The following is a 17,127-nucleotide window of genomic DNA, read 5'->3' as shown; positions in this document are numbered from 1 at the left end:
GTAATCCCCCCTTCCCACAGCCTAAACCTAACCACCGCCCCCCCCCCCCCCACAGCCTAACCCACCCCCCTAACCCCAATACTTACCGTCGGCATGCCGGTGGTCGGGGTGCCGACGCCGGGATTGTGACTGGTGTTGGGATTCTTCCAGCACTGGTATCCCGACCACCCGGATAATAACTATATCCCGTAATATATTTACAGTGATAGACCCAGGCAGGACTGTCCACTGTACGATTTAGTGATCGGCAGCTAGAGACACTTTTGGGGCCACATTTGGTGACCCTATGACCTTCAAAAGGGCCACACCTCACTCTTATCTCAATAATAAGTGACATCAACACAATTAATCAGAGACCCCCTATGTGTAATAAACCAGCAGCCGCCTGCTGCCCACCACTGATGTAACGCGGATGTATAGGGTACGATCCCCTATGTAATGTACATACAGTAAGTTGTGGCCTCACCTCATTTGTAGTTATCATACAGTATCGGCTCCTCTGACCTCTGTGATGTTGCGGGTTAGACCGGCTGCTCCCTCTTCAGCTACTATTGGTGACTATCATCATTGGGTGGGCGCACAGAGGGCACTCGTACGGCCAGAAATGGTTATATCCCCTATAGGTGGGACACGGTCCTGCACTTATTCGTCCGTCACAGACATGCTGGTGATTATGGTGCGTCATGGGGCACTGGTACACTGCGTCGTGGAGAAGGCAGACGACCAGCTTAGAAGGACGGTGCCTGGGCCTAATCTTAGCTGTAATTAGACAGAAATAAGTCTATATATAAATCAGTGATATGTTAGATGACCATAAACAGGAAATGAGATGTGTGAGCCGTTAGTCTCTTTGTAGCATCGCTGAGCCCCAATGCTACAGTGTTAGTGTAAGAGCTGTTATTGCTGGGGAAGACGTCATTCAGGCGTGACGCAACCATTGCTTACTGCAGTGCCATCTCGTAGGCTGCTGGTGTCTGCTGTTGCTATTGCTGTCTATAGATAGATTTTAGTCTGTGACTATGGGGCCTATTCATCATCGCTTAATTTTTTTCAAAATCAGGTGAAAATGAACATTATCGGGCCATTCATCACGAAGGTAAAGCATGAGATATCACCGATGGCCTCAGATGATTAAGTGTTGAACTCGCTGCGAGGGACAGTGTACATTGGGGCAATTCATCATTGCCTCGGTGCGGGGACGGCTGCTCTGAAAAGCAGCTTTCCCCTCGGTTAGTATTGCAGCTACAGAAGTAACTGCGTTACATAACCACTCCCCGACGGCGCGGCTACGCATGCATGATCCAAGACCCCTGAGTGCGGGAGCATTCACTATCTTCAGATGGCGAATGCTCCCGATACCCACTCCTTCCCTATGGGAAGGAGTCACGAGTCGCGAAGAGGGATCTGATCCCTCCGCACCTGTCCGGCTCCTTCCGCCGGACGTCGGGGCTCTCGTGTGCATGAGCAACCTACAGCTCCGAAAAGGAGCAGTGAAGCCTCTGGCGGGATAGCTGAATTTCGGATCAGCTGTCACCGCGCCGGAGCAATGATGAATTGCTCTGAAATCCGTGGCAAGTTAGGCTGGGTACACACCTAAAGATTTTCAGTCCAACCATCCAACTAGATGATTGGTTGGAATGAAAATCTGGTAAGGAATGAAAGCAAATGACAATCGGCAATTTGCTCCCAAATGCCAGAAAATGGACAAAAACTGTTGTTTGAACAAATTGTCAATAAATGATGATTTGTGAGTTGAAATAAAAGAACAAATCTCTTTGCATGAAGAGCGGCGAGTGCCCTTTTTGGGGGATTTTTTGTGTTTTGGGGTATATGCCTTTTAAAGGAGCACCCCATGATGTTTGTGTATGTATATACACATATATATATATATATATATATATATATATATACACACACACACACAATCTAAATTCAAAAAAACTAATTTGTAAAACTTATGAATCATTGACATTGCAGTTATTTTCTCATCGGCGGTTGGGGATGTGTGTGGCCTTCACCAGAGCAGCTGTGATCAGGTTGGGGATAAGGGGGTCTCGCATTCCCCCTCCATGCCGCACACACGGACACTCCGCGATGAGGCCAGTAATGTAATATTAGGAAGTACTTGATTTCCCATTCTACAGTAAAATCTATGCTTTGGCCTACAGCAGATTCCAATAACCCATGTGACTCTTCATCTTTTGTAGGACTACAAATCCCAGTTTACCCTTCCAATACATTATCAAAAAATTGTTCTATGTACAGCAGAGGTCCACAACCTGTAACCCGCCAGCTGTTGTAGCACAAGAAGTCCCAGCATGCCTGCGTTATAGAGTTACAACACTTGGAGGGCCACAGGTTGTTTAATCACGGTCTTTGGAATATACATACTTATGATTTTAACACCAGCCCTATAGATCATTATTTAGTACAGACCTATCTGCCCCCTGTCCCTGCTCAGTGCTAGGAAACAGCCGGATGTAAGGTTATACTCACGCAGCGATGGCTCGGTGGGATCCATTCCTGAAGATGTTACAGGACTTAGGGCACTATCAGTGTGTTGCTGCCTTTCTACCCTGCCAGGATGAGGTCACAGATGGCATTGTGATGTCACCTCCACCTCTCACATTGATCTGCGCAGGGCCCTTCTGGCTGCATTATGGGGGGGATTTTGCCTTATTGTACAAAAATATACAACACATGTAGGAAATTGAAAAATTTAGATTTCCAAATTATTGATGAGACAGGATCTAAAGGCCCCCATACATCAGAGATTGATTGCAGCAATCGTGCAATTTGCAATCGATTGTGTATAAACATCTTTCCCTTTTTCCATCGATTGTGGCAATCTGCAATCGATTGAAAAAGGGAAAGATTTTTATACATTAATAGAAAAAAAGGAGAGGATGTCAGTTGGCGCTGTCGGGAAGCAGCTAGTTCAGGTGGAGGTGTCAGCTAGTGATATATTATAGGGAGGAAGTGGGTATGAACAGCACTAGAGAACCTATCAATATATGCAGATGATACCTAAAAATACATATGCAATGAATCAATACATTTCATAATCCACTGTATGACTCTATACGGCTTGATTGAAAAAGGTAATTTGAATATAATATCCACAATATAGGAAACATATATTTCATTGGTATTAATAAAAAAGCAATCGATTGAACCAATATAAATGATGAAAAAATATAATGACAATAATCATAAAAAATAAAAACAGTACATAAAAAATCAAAATACATAAGATATTAAATATATAATGTCCAAATCAAAAAAAGAAAATGTCCGTGAGATAGATAGTATAAACCGATCTTGAGAAATGACTGAATAAAAGAATGTCTTATTCAAATTATTGTTGGATGTTTTAAAAGAATATAGAAATTCTTGCACCATCTACAGGCTGTGGACATCTAACAAAGGCCCTGATTCAGAGCCGCTCGCTATTTGCGGTCGTTCGTTTTCTAAAAAGGGGGTGGCTATTCAAATGAACCGTTCGCACTTTGCGGTCTGTTCAAGCCTCTAAGTCTGAACGAGCGAGCAAAACTTGCGGTTGTAATTTTGAAAAATTCGCCTCCTGGCTGCTCGCACCATACGTCATGTCCGCTATTTAATAGATTAATCGAGTACATCGTACAGCGTATGAACTGCTCGCTATTCTTGTGGTTGGTTTTTTCAACCGCTATTTTGCAAGCAGTTCTGAGTTAAAAATAACCAAGTGACGTGGTCAATGACGCTGCTGTATTAATTATGCACTCCCTTAAAATGCCCGTTTTGACCTTTAAGCACGCCTGCGTTCTGAATTTCACTCCCCGTTTTCAAACACCTTCCCCTGTTACCACCCACACACGCCTCCTCCTGTCACTCAAAGTAGCAGGCATTCGCTATATAGCGAACAAACCATTTTCTGCCGCACTGACTGGTTCGCGCATGCGTATTAAAATCCGTACGCATGCGCAGATGTGCGAACATCGGTCGGAACGAACGAGCGGCCGCTTGCGAGCTGCTCTGAATGAGGGCCAAAGTCTGGTAAATATTTCAGCTGGATATTATTCCGGATCCACCTGTGTAGGCCAGTGACTGTTGCTATATTCTTTTAAAACATCCAACAATAATTTGAATAAGACATTCTTTTATTCAGTCATTTCTCAAGATCGGTTTATACTATCTATCTCATGGACATTTTCTTTTTTTGATTTGGACATTATATATTTAATATCTTATGTATTTTGATTTTTTATGTACTGTTTTTATGATTATTGTCATTATATTTTTTCATCATTTATATTGGTTCAATCGATTGCTTTTTTATTAATAACAATGAAATATATGTTTCCTATATTGTGGATATTATATTCAAATTACCTTTTTCAATCAAGCCGTATAGAGTCATACAGTAGATTATGAAATGTATTGATTCATTGCATATGTATTTTTAGGTATCATCGGCATATATTGATAGGTTCTCTAGCGCTGTTCATACCCACTTCCTCCCTAAAAGTTTTTTATACACAATCAATTACAAATTGCATGATTGCTGCAATCAATCTCTGATGTATGGGGGCCTTTAGGCCCATGTAACCTAAATAGGGTGAGAAAAAAGTGAAACCTCATCCTTCCCAGCTTCCATAATTAATAATTACTTTAATGTCACATTGGTGATCTGGACGGCTGGCAAAATGTTGGATTAAGACGGAATAAGAGGTGGCAACAGGGATTCTTTGTGGAGTTTAGAGGGGGCATCTTTGTGATACAAGTTGTAGCAATGTGAAATGAGAATTGTGCAGTCTGTGGAGTTACAGGTGGCAACGTGGAATCTGATTGTGGAATTAGAGGGCCCGATTCAGATTTGGGAATAGACTAAAGGCCCCCATACATCAGCAATCGATTGCGGCAATTCTGCAATTTGCAGATGATTGTATAAAATATCTGCAATGTATGGGCTTCACAGATCGCAGATTGCATCCAAAAAGTGATTGGAATTGTTAAATCAGATTGTCCAACATGTTGGATGTCACAGATGGATTGGGGCAGTAGATTGCTAGTGTATGGAGATGATCAGCAGATTTGCAGACTATTACAAGTAAAATGATGGGCCTTTCAAGATTGGCAGATCTGTGTTTGCTGAAAATGATCTGCAAATAACTGAAACAGATCTGTAATGTATGGGCGCAGATTGCTAGATTGGGAAATCCTAAAATCGGCCAATAAATCTTCAAATTGTTCAATTGTGGTTTTCAGATTGCTGATGTATGGGGGCATTTAGATAAAGCAAATCATTTTTCACCTGGACAAACCATGTTGCAATGTAAGGGGTGCAAAGACATACATTTTTTTTTGCATGCAGGGTAAATACTGGCTGCTTTTGCATGTAGCCCACCAATGCTGGACAGCTGTATTATTACACTGCAATTTAGATTTCAGTTTGGACACGTCCCTCCCAAATCTAAATCTCGCTGCATATTTTAATTTTGCCCCACCTGCTGTACAACATGGTTTTACCAAGATGCAAAGTTAAGGCCCCCATACATCAGAGACGGATCGCCGCGATGCAGCGTTCCAGATATGCCGGGTCAGCGGATCGGTGAAATCCAACATGTTTCACAGATTTGGCGATCACGATCAAAAATGGATCGTGATTGGCAGATCGGTGAAATTTAACATGTAGTATTTCACCGATCCTGCGACGGATCGCGGAACATCGGCGGATCCGACCGCAGCGATCCAACTCTGATGTTTGGGGGGCCTTAACTCTATTCTCAAAGCTGAATCAGGCCCAGAGTTCGCAATGTGATGTGTGTCGGGATTTTAAAACCCTTAAACCGTTTGCAGTTCAGGTTAAACTTCATGGTAAAACCAGATTGGAAATATCCGGCTTTGCGCCTTCACTTTATGACACCCCACGCTATAAAATGCAGGGATGCGGTGGGCTATTGTAAACCATAGGGTTCTAAAGGAGATCAGATCTTGATGTGACATTTGCACATTTGTGTGGTCACTTCTTTCCTACACTTGTAGTTTGCGGCAGCGACCCCCTGTACTGGTGAGTAGGGTGTCGGGGAGGGATCAGAGGTCGCTCTCAGTGATGTTCTCCCCATAGGATAGAGCAGCTAATAACCATCTTCAGATATTGGGGATAACCTTGGTAAATTGGCCTCGACCGCAATCCCCATTGAGAGTAAGGGGGAATGTGGGCTTCAGCGGTAGTTTCACTAATACAGGAGACCCCTATGACATCTCCCGCATAAAGCTGGCCACACACTAGACCAACTTTCATCCAACTAGTTGATTGGTTGGAATGAAAATCTGGTAACGTATGGGAGTAACTGGTGATCAGCAATTTGCTCCTAAATGCCAGAAAACAGATGAAAATGGTCGTCAGACAAGTTTGAACAAATTGTTTAGGTCAAACATTTAACAAACAACAGTTTTTGTCCATTTTCCGGCATTTGGGAGCAAAATTGCTGATTGTCATTTGCTTTCATCCCTTACCAGATTTTCATTCCAGCCAATCAACTAGTTGGATGGTTGGATGTAAGTTGGTCTAGTGTGTGGCCAGCTTTAGAGCACTGCTTCCCAAATCCAGTCCTTGGGACACGCTAACAGGGCATGTTTTCCAGCTCTCCTCACAGAATCACAATTGAAATAATTAAACCCACCTGTGGATCTTTTAAAAGGTATGCAGTCGTCATGTCAACAATGACTATATAGACATCATTACGTCTCTGACAAATTTTAGCATGTCGACACCTGCACAATATCGACATAGTTAAAATGTTGACATATGACATGTTTATTTACTCATTATGTTGATAATACATATGTTAGGATTGGTGTTGTTAGCCCATTTCCACGGGAAGCCATGAGCTTTTCAAGGTCCCGCTAAAATTGAGAGGTATTGGTTAGCTCAGGCTTTTGACCAGTAAGTTATTTTTGTGTCACATGGGTGAAGAATAGCACTGTCACAGTGTCTGGGGTACAGGGGGGTGATTCACTGACCTCAACCTACTTGCAAATGACCCCATTGTCACCCATTTCTGCCCATTCAGCCACAAGTTAAGATGTGAATGAGTTGCTTACGATCCGGCATTGCCTGCCGATGCGTTTGGCTATTTTGCTAAATAAAAGGGCCAAGATCCGTCGGCTGTATGTTCTTGTGTGCACCCCTGCATCAGCGTAATAATGTCCACTCCTGCAGCGTGCCTCATTAAGGTCACTGTGAGCTGCCGTAGAATGTGGGTGTATCCTGGAGGTGGCTGCTTGTGAAATGTGCGCTGTCTCTGGGTGCAGGTGATGTAAGGAGAAGACGACTGTCCGTGAATTTCGCATTGTGGATTAATGTGTCCATGTCAACTCCTACAAACTTGCCTCTTTGTTTTGTTATAGTGATGGGAATTGCCTGAGCAACACCATGATCAATCACTAGGTGGCACTATAGCAGCATAAAACACTTCTGGTTATGCTGAACAAACAAGCTGCGTCTTCTGTATGGTAAGGAAATAACTATAGTATATAGTATAAATAACTATAGTATAATTATAAGCTGTAATCAAAGAGACTTACAGTATCACTATTTCAAATTTATGGGCATATTTATCAAGCTTTACGGCTCTTTAAACCAAAGAGAAAAATTAGTTTTCACACGTTTGAATATCTTGGCAATTTACTAATGTGTCCACATACATCTATCCTCCGTGCGCTACAACTCGCGCTACACAACGCGGGGGCTCCGTGTGACTTGGTAGCGCTGAGCGTCTTTTTCGTGCAATTTTTTACCTTCACATACGTCATATTTGCGCAGCGATGTGAATAGGACACACAAGCAGCTTCCGTTGATTAGAATGATACGCAGCATGCCTATATTCTGTGAGCGAAATTCTACGTTACAGTGTCACAGCCGCTGACACATAGGGGCATATTCAATTAGGTGCGAAAAGTCGAGTACTTTTTGCATGCCGGACTTTTCGCCGTCATTGCTGGTTTTCCATGCGAAAAAGTATCTCTCGCACCCCGCTTATCCCCGTATTCAATTCGAAAACTGCTTCCGATGAAACGCAAACTAGCAAAGTGCTGTCAGATTTGGGGAAATCAGCCTGACACCCCCCAAAAGATGCACTGACATTTGGGGATCATGGTAGATGCCCCGAATAGCCCTACTGAAGGTATTTGGGGTACTTAATTACTCTCATTAGCTGCTAATTAGCATCTTAGCACAAGTGGTGAAGAATAGCATTTAGCAGTTTTTTTTGGTGAAAATAACTAGTCCTAGTACATTTGGGGTACATGAAAATGGGTGCAAGCATGGTTTAAAAAAAACATGAAAAACGCACCTTCAGGAAGCACCTGCAATAAAAATCCCTCCCCCATACCTGCAGACCCGCCCAAAATCTATTTCGCTAGTTTTTAAGTTTGTACCCAAACTTTGTACTTTTTTGCCCCCTTTTTCAGAGTAATTTTTTGGGGTGTTCCGCTGAAAAGACGGCACAATTGAATACGGGGATAAGTTTTCGCCTGGCGAAATGACGTCACCGGCTAAACTTTTTCGCCAAAAACGGCTTTTCGCACCTAATTGAATACGGCCCATATTCTGCATTGCCTTACAGATAATATTTGGCCATTAACATTAGTTTCTGCTGATGTAGCCAGGATACCGGCGGCCGGGAAATCCCGACACTAAAAGCCCGACATGGGACTAAAGATAGACGACGAAATCCCGACGCCCATCTTTAGCCCCACGACGAAATCCCGACACCCGGCATACCGAACGAAGGTAAGCCAGGTGTCTTAGGTTCTAGCCGTGGGGGGGATTAACACTACACCCAGCCTACTGTTCTTGCTACTCACTGGGTCAGCTAGGAAAAAGGAGAGCGCAGGACTGCATCTGCAGGTAGCGAGAATATGGCGTCATCCTTTTCCCCTTTGGGCGTGTTTGTTCGGAATTGCACCCTCGTGCATGACGCATAGATGTAACCAGTCTGAGGCTAATAGTGCCACTGATGACCAACCACTGATACATACCAACCACTGTGTGCATACATCCTATAGATATAGGATGTATGCACGCAGCCTATAGATATAGGATGTATGCACGCAGCCTATAGATATAGGATGTATGCACGCAGGCTATAGATATAGGATGAATGCACGCAGGCTATAGATATAGGATGTATGCACGCAGGCTATAGATATAGGATGTATGCACGCAGGCTATAGATATAGGATGTATGCACGCAGGCTATAGATATAGGATGTATGCACGCAGGCTATAGATATAGGATGTATGCACGCAGGCTATAGATACATGATGTATGCACGCAGGCTATAGATATAGGATGTATGCACGCAGGCTATAGATATATGATGTATACACGCAGGCAGCTTTGCAATTGCGATCCTTGCAATAATGCAAATGCAGCAGGAGGTGACGGAGGTCGCAGGCTGGGAACACCATCGAGACCGTCGATGGTGGATGGTGCCAGGCTGGCCGGCTTGCGAGCCCAGAAGACTGCGTACGTCCACACAGTCCCAGGGCTTTCCACTGCCCCTTAAATGCCTCGGCCTGTCAGTCAGGCAGAGGCATTCAAGGGGTTGCATGCGTCTTAGCAGGACCCATTCTGCACACTCGCAGAATGGCTCCTGTGCACTCGAGGATTCACGATAATTGGGCATCTGCATTCAGCAGTGCACTTGCGTGCACTACTGAATCAGGCCCTCACTGCGGGACCCCTCCTCTCTGGCGGAGCAGTAAACTCTGGCTTAGTGCCAGAACCTACTGCGCGTGCGCAGGTCTCCTGGATAATGGCAACCGCACCATTTTCTTGGGGACAGCTGTACTGCGCATGCGCGAGTCACCTGGAAAGAGGCCGCCGGTCCGGCACTGCAAAGCAGCACTCTGGAGGCTATGGACAAGTAAGTATAAGACTATATGGGTGCAGGGTGTGCAGTGTAGGACCCCGCATACCCTGCACCTATTATAGATACGCTCCTGTTTCAGGCCCGAAGTATTTATGCTATTTTCTAAGTTCTCGGCGTTCCTCAATAGGATTGTCAGATCAGCGTTTTACCTTTGTGTCTCACTTACAAAGGATAATACTGTTTGGGTTTAGATGTCCTTCAAAATGTAATTATGATCCTAGATCTGGGCTTAGCTAAATGCAGCTGTGGCCATACAAATACAAAGGATATTTTGGGGCGCAGCTGCAGCCTGTGTCCCCAATAGCTTTACATAACGGGCAGGAGAATGTGGCGCTTCCAATAAGCACAATTATAAATAATCGGTAGGAGAAACCATATAGAAGCCTTATATATAGCAAAAAATTAATTCAGGGTTATCTTCATTGTATATCTTCCTACAGCAGCGTAACAAGGTGTATCCAGTTCAGGGTGGAATCTTTATCCAGCTGTGAGAGGTTTCCCTCACCTGTGCTGCCTTTATCTGTATACTGTCACATATAGGGACTGATTCTCTTTAGACGCATCATTGGACACATCATCGACACTAGCACTAGCCCTAAATCAGTCTGAATATATCCTCCTCTGAGAATGATCCTGTATCTCTGTACGCAACCGCTATACGCAGCACGCCCGCAAAACTCAATTAAAACGCCCATAACATTTCTGAGACCGGGCGTCTCCCACGCACCTCAATCACAACCTGGCCTCTGTGCGCAATCTGGACACATGCGTGGTGCGACTCGGACGCATGCGCATATGTAAAATCATTGCCAGCCTAGCTAACTTCTTCTCGGTCACAGTACCAGGCCAGCCTAGCTACCTTCCTCTCCGTCACAGTACCAGACCAGCCTAGCTACCTTCCTCTCCGTCACAGTACCAGGCCAGCCTAGCTACCATCCTCTCCGTCACAGTGCCAGACCAGCCTAGCTACCTTCCTCTCCGTCACAGTACCAGGCCAGCCTAGCTACCTTCCTCTCCGTCACAGTACCAGGCCAGCCTAGCTACCTTCCTCTCCGTCACAGTACCAGACCAGCCTAGCTACCTTCCTCTCCGTCACAGTACCAGACCAGCCTAGCTACCTTCCTCTTTCCGTCACAGTACCAGACCAGCCTAGCCTAGCTACCTTCCTCTCCGTCACAGTACCAGGCCAGCCTAGCTACCATCCTCTCCGTCACAATACCAGACCAGCCTAACTACCACCTTCTCCATACCAGGCAAGGATGTGGATGTCTTTCACTTTAGCAGGATAGAAAGCATTGTTATCTTCTCAGTAATGACCAGGTCATGGATGTCCATCATTGCCAGGAGACCCAGACACCCCTCTTATTGTAGAACAACATAAGGACTTTCTATTAACCCAAATCTTGTGAGAAATACAGTCAGGTGCATAAATATTGGGACATTGACAGAATTTTCATATTTTGGCCTCTATTCACCACCACAATGGCTTTGAAATTAAACAAACAAGATGCGCTTTAACTGCAGACTTTCAGATTTAATTTGAGGGTAATTAGATCCCAATCAGGTGAACGGTGTAGGAATTACAACGGTTTCTATATGTGCCTCCCACTTTTTAAGGGGCCAAAGGTAATGGGACTATCAACTCAAAAGCTATTTCATGGACAGGTATGGGCTATTCCCTCGTTATTTCATTATCAATTAAGCAGGTAAAAATGGGATTTTGATACCTACCGGTAAATCCTTTTCTCTGATTCCACAGGGGACACTGGAGTTGCTTACGCTGGGGTATAGAGGCGTGGATAACTGGAGCCGGCACTTTAAATAATTTAGAAGTGTGAAGCTCCTCCTCCTCTATTCCCCACCAGCCCTCAGTTTAGAAAATGAAGACCGAGAGGAGATGGAGAACAAGCGGAGTAAAGAAGGAGAGAAGAACACACAATAATCAAAGCATACAACGTACGGAACAAACCGAACAGGCAGGCTAAGAGCGCAGAGGTGGGTGTCCAGTGTCCCCTGTGGAATCAGAGAAAAGGATTTACCAGTAGGTACCAAAATCCCATTTTCTCTTTCATCCACTAGGGGACACTGGAGTTGCTTACGCTGGGGACGTCCTAAAGTTTCCCCCTCGGGTGGGAGCGCTCTGTGGGACCTGCAGAACCAGACGGCCAAAACTTGATGCCGAAGCAGCAAACGTATCAAAACTGTAACATTTGACCCACGTGTAAACTGAAGACCAAGTGGCCGCACGGCACAATTGTGACCTGGAGGCGCCCCTAACGGCCCCCCATGACGCACCCACAGAAGGTGTGGAATGAGCCGAATGGACGTAGGAGGCCGACAGTCAGCACTAATATAAGCCTGAAGACTAATCAGCCTAATCCAACGTGCCAACGTCTGCTTAGACGCTGGTCAACCTCTCCGAACAGCATCATAGAGGACAAAAAAAAAACGACTCCGACTTGCGGAGGGACGCGGAGTGCTCTAACTACATCCAAAGTAGAAGAATTACCGGAGTCCTCCACCAAAGTTGGTACACAATAGGCTGATTGACACGGAAAGCCGACCCAACCCTGGGAACACAAGCTAAGGTGGCTTATAGCACAGAGCACCCAAAACTAAACTCTACGAGCCAAAGCTAGAGCCAGGAGGAGGACACTCTTCCAAGACAAATACTTAATTAAAGCTAAGTACCAGGGATCTATCGGTGGTACAAAAGTAACGTCTGCCCTCAGGAATGAGGGCCAATTTTCGTTGAACGAAAATAGAAAGGGCAGAACCTGCACCTTGAAAGTTCAAAGGTGAAGACCAGAATCCAGTCCCATCTGAAGAAAAAAACAGAAACCGGGACAACCGGACGGAAGACCCGACTGGAACACCATTCGATATAAGAACGCCAGATGCGATAAAGCGCAGCCGAAATTGGCTTCCTGGCGCGTAGCATGGTGGGAATCTGAGTCTGGGATGCTTCTGCATTAAAATATATCGGTTTCAGGAGCCACCCCGTTAAACGCAGTTGCGCTAAATTGGAGTGGACGAAATGGACCCTGCTGTAGAAGATCCGTACGCAGATGAAGGGGCGACGGGTCGTCTACCAATAGGGACCGAAGGTCTGAGAACCAACTACTCCGAGGCCAGTTCGGTGCCACGAGAAAGACAGAGGCTGACTCATGTCTTATCCTTTTTAGAAGGAAGAAGTGGAATCGGAGGAAAAAAGGTAAACGAAGTTGTAGATCCATGAAACTGTCCGAGCGTCTACTGCCTCCACCTGTGGATCGCGAGTTCTTGACACTTATAGTGGGAGTTGAAGATTCAGTCATGACTCCTTGAGGTCTACCTGAAAACACCATCGACGTATCAGCGCGCTGAAAACGTTTGGATGAATCTTCCATTCCCCGGGATGTACATCCTGGCGACTTAGGTAATCTGCTTCCCAGTGGTCCACACCCTGGATGAATACCACCGACCGGATCACTGACTTCTTCTCGGCCCACCGGAGAATCTGAGATACTACTCGCATGGCCATGCGACTACCAGTCCCGCCCTGGCGGTTGATGTAAGCGACGGCCGTAGCATTGTCTGACTGAACACTTACCGACGAGTCTTTTGCAACTCTGATGCTTCTATCAGAGCATAGTAGATCGCTCTGAGTTCCAACACATTTATGGGACACTTCTGATCCAGAGGGGACCATCGACCCTGAAAGTGAAAATCGAGGACTACTGCTCCCCATCCTCGAAGGCTGACATGCGTTGTTACGATGATCCAGAACCATACCGAATGTTCGGCCCATTACAAGACTGTTGTATTGTGTCCACCAGAGGAGGGCCACTCTGGTAACCTGGCTCAGACGGATTTGTCGCTGTAGAAGCAGAGGAGATCCTGACCCTTGTGACAACAGGTCCAGCTGAAACACTCTGGAGTGGATCCGTCCAAACTGTAGTGCCTCGAAGGCAGCTGCCATCTTCCCTAAGAGACGCAGACAAAGAATTAGGAACACCTTCGTTCTATTGCTCCCTTCTTGAAGTTGATTATCCAACCGTGTTGGATTAGAGTGTGATATGTCAGTAAGGCATGGTTTGTTAGAAGGGATATCGATGGAGCCTTGAGGAACAAGTCGTCCAAATTGGGGATTATGTTTACTCCTGATGACCGAAGGAGAGCAATCATTACTGACATGAGATTGGTTAAAATGCGGGAAGCCGAGGATAACCCAAACGGCAATGCCCGAAACTGGTAGTGATCCTGCAATACGGCAAAACGCGGGAAGGTTTGATGTGGTTCCCAAAAGGGAACATGGAGATTGTCCTTGATATCCAGGGATAATAGAAACTCCCCTGGTTTCAACCACACAATGATGGACTGCAGGGACACAATGTTGAAACTATATATATCTTAAGATACAGGTTTTAAAGGACTAGAGGTCCTAAACCGATCCATCCGGATTTGGTACTACAACAGGTTTGAGTACAAACCCCATACCTCGTTGATGTTCTGGAACCGGAACTAGCACCGAGGATCGGAGTAGAGACTGGATAGCCTCCCGTAGAACCCTGGCCCTGTCTGCAGGTATTGGCAGACGTGTAGGGAAGTACCGAGATGAGGGGGGACTTCGAAGTCTATTTGTTACCATAGGGAAATCAGTCTGTGAATCCACTGATCTGAAAAGGTCTAGTTCCAAACTTGTTGAAATTTCTGCAAAACGGGCTCCCACCGCAGGAGATCCCAGATGGGGCGGAAAACCGTCATGCCAGCTGTTTCTCAGCTGGTTTAGGTTCCTGTCGACCTGTAACATTGTGTGGACGACCTCTACCTCTGTTGCCTCTTGCTTGCGTGGGAGCACCTCTGGCTCTACCACGAAAGGAATGTGGCACACGAAAGGAAAGAAAGGAAGGTCCCATGTAAGATCCTCTGGGAGCCGGAGCAGTCGAAGGGAGGAAGGAAGACTTAACCCCCCATGTGGCCTGGGATATCCATCTGACCAATTCCGGGCCAAAAAGCATGTCACCAGTGAATGGTAAACCCTTCACCGCACGCTTGGATTCTGCATCCGGTTACCAAGCGCACAACCAGAGGGCTCAGCAGTTCGAAATAGCAGAAGCAGATATGAGAGCTCCTTAAGCTTCTCCCAGGTAAACTGCAGACTCACGATGTGTTCTGCCAGAAGACCGTAACTGTGCCCTGGAAGTACCTGATCAACGCAATCAACTGGTCAGATCAGCAAATCATAGCCTTGTTAACCCAGGCGGTAACTAGCATAGGTCTAAGTTAAACTCCCGCTGCAGTATAAATAGAGCGCAGCGCTGACTCCAACTTGCCATCAGAAGGGTCCCTCAACAATGAGGCAGTCCGTACTGGGAGTGTAGTTTTCTTAAAGGGACAGTGAGCAGACGCGTCAACAGGGGGAGATGTTTCCCCCTCTTCTATCATGGATGACGAAAATGGGTAGCTGAACAGGAACCGACGAGGAATTTGGAACCTCTTATATGGTTGATTCCAGAAAATTTTAGCCTACAGCACCTGGTATTCCCAGGCAGTCTCCCATTAACCAGGCCTGACCCTCCGAGATCAGGCGTGTTCAGGGTGGAGTGTCCCTAGGGCCGCGAAAACTGAAAAACAGACGACCCTTTTTGTTGGTCACTGAGAAGATAGGTAGCGTCCAATTATATTGTAATTGTTCCAGGCTAACTGAGTACTGCTGTTCTGACCCTGACACAGGGAGTAACGTACTCAAATAATACACACTCCTGGGATGCAGGAACTATATCCACAGGTAGATTAAATACCTGCCTGGCCGCCAGAATTAAGAATTCCACCCCAGTAGAAGCGGACTCTATATATGGCCCACAGATAGGGGGCGTATCAGATATTAAACTGATAAGAACAGGTACTAAATGGGACTCTCTTGATCTGTTTGCCTGTTTATTGCAGCCCTTTTTAACTTGATCTTAGCCAAAAGGCAGAGAAAATCTGAGGCGTACCGTCATTATATAAACTTCCTCCATTCACGTTCCTTAGTATCCTCTGTTGTGAGGATTTCCTTGTCAGACCCTCACTGACTGGAGAACAGTCGTTAGGGGCCGTCTTTGGTAGGAAGTGGAGGGAGTTGAAACAGCGGTACCTATAACCTGTACCAGGGTGTCTAGAGACTTGGTTAACCCTGACACCCTGGGAGGCGCGAGCCTCAGCCAACTGTGACGTTAAGTCAGCCATCACTCGTACCATGCCATAGGTGATAGATTACTAAACAAGCATCATATAACATGCTTGTACAGTTTGAACAAACATCTTCTGCAAAGAGTTTGGCATTCAACCATAGTCACCCATACAGAGGGACAGATACAGAAGACAGAAGGCTAGTTTGGGAAACAGAGGAGGAGATCACACAACTCCCTTCCCACAGAATTGATTCCCTGCTGTACTCTCCCCTGTGCTCACAGGCTCCCAGGGATGCAATAAGGAGAACCAGCCCTTCTGTAGTAGTGCTGCTACACTCTTCCTAAATTGGAGAGCTGCAGTCAGACACATGTGGAACGGCAGCCACGCTGTTCTAACAGCCGCTGCCGCTCTGAATGGAGACAGAGAGCCCCCCTTCTTCATGCCCTAAGGGCTCTGAAAATGGCAGTCGCGCTGGAGCTTTCGCCTCCCCCTGTGAAGCCCCGCTGAGTAGGAGCGCTATGCGCGGGTGCGAGCGGGGAGAGGGATGGAGGGAGTATGTAATATAGAGCAGCGCTATAGCGCTATGCTCTGAAGCCAACGTCGGCAGCGGGCACAGGAGCCGGGGGATGCGCAGCTGATGTACTCACTGCGTCCCTTGGATGGCTTCTCTGATAACAGCACTCCTGCTTCTCACACTGTCTTGTCCTCAGTGCTTGTAGAAGTGCTGTGTGGCGATAAGGAGCTGTCAGTTGCTTTTTTGATAAGCACTGTGCACTCCTTCCTGTATAACAGGGCGCCAGGTACCCGGACCCCACCTTTCAAGAGGTGGCGAAGGGTACCAATAAAGTAAAAGATGCTATTAAAATAATAAAATAAAATAAATGTATTGCTGGAGCACAGCAGATTGTGACCAGCTCCGTAGGCACATTTTCTAAACTGGGGGCTGGTGGGGAATAGAGGGGGAGGAGCTTCACACTTCTAAATTATTTAAAGTGCTGGCTCCAGTTATCCACGCCTCTATACCCCAGCGTAAGCAACTCCAGTGTCCCC

General features: G+C 46.0%; 1 pseudogene; it reads right to left on the bottom strand.

Moving 5' to 3' along the window:
• Positions 1-15,651: 15,651 nt before the first annotated feature.
• LOC148508530 (U2 spliceosomal RNA) lies at positions 15,652-15,890 on the bottom strand (annotated as a pseudogene).
• Between the last annotated feature and the right edge of the window lie 1,237 nt (positions 15,891-17,127).

The sequence above is a fragment of the Taudactylus pleione genome, unplaced genomic scaffold (genome assembly GCF_031769625.1).
Source record: "Taudactylus pleione unplaced genomic scaffold, aTauple2 ptg000361l, whole genome shotgun sequence".
Classification (NCBI taxonomy): domain Eukaryota; kingdom Metazoa; phylum Chordata; class Amphibia; order Anura; family Myobatrachidae; genus Taudactylus; species Taudactylus pleione.
The sequence above is the reverse complement of the archived record's forward strand: the minus strand, read 5'-3'. Positions and strand labels throughout refer to the sequence as shown.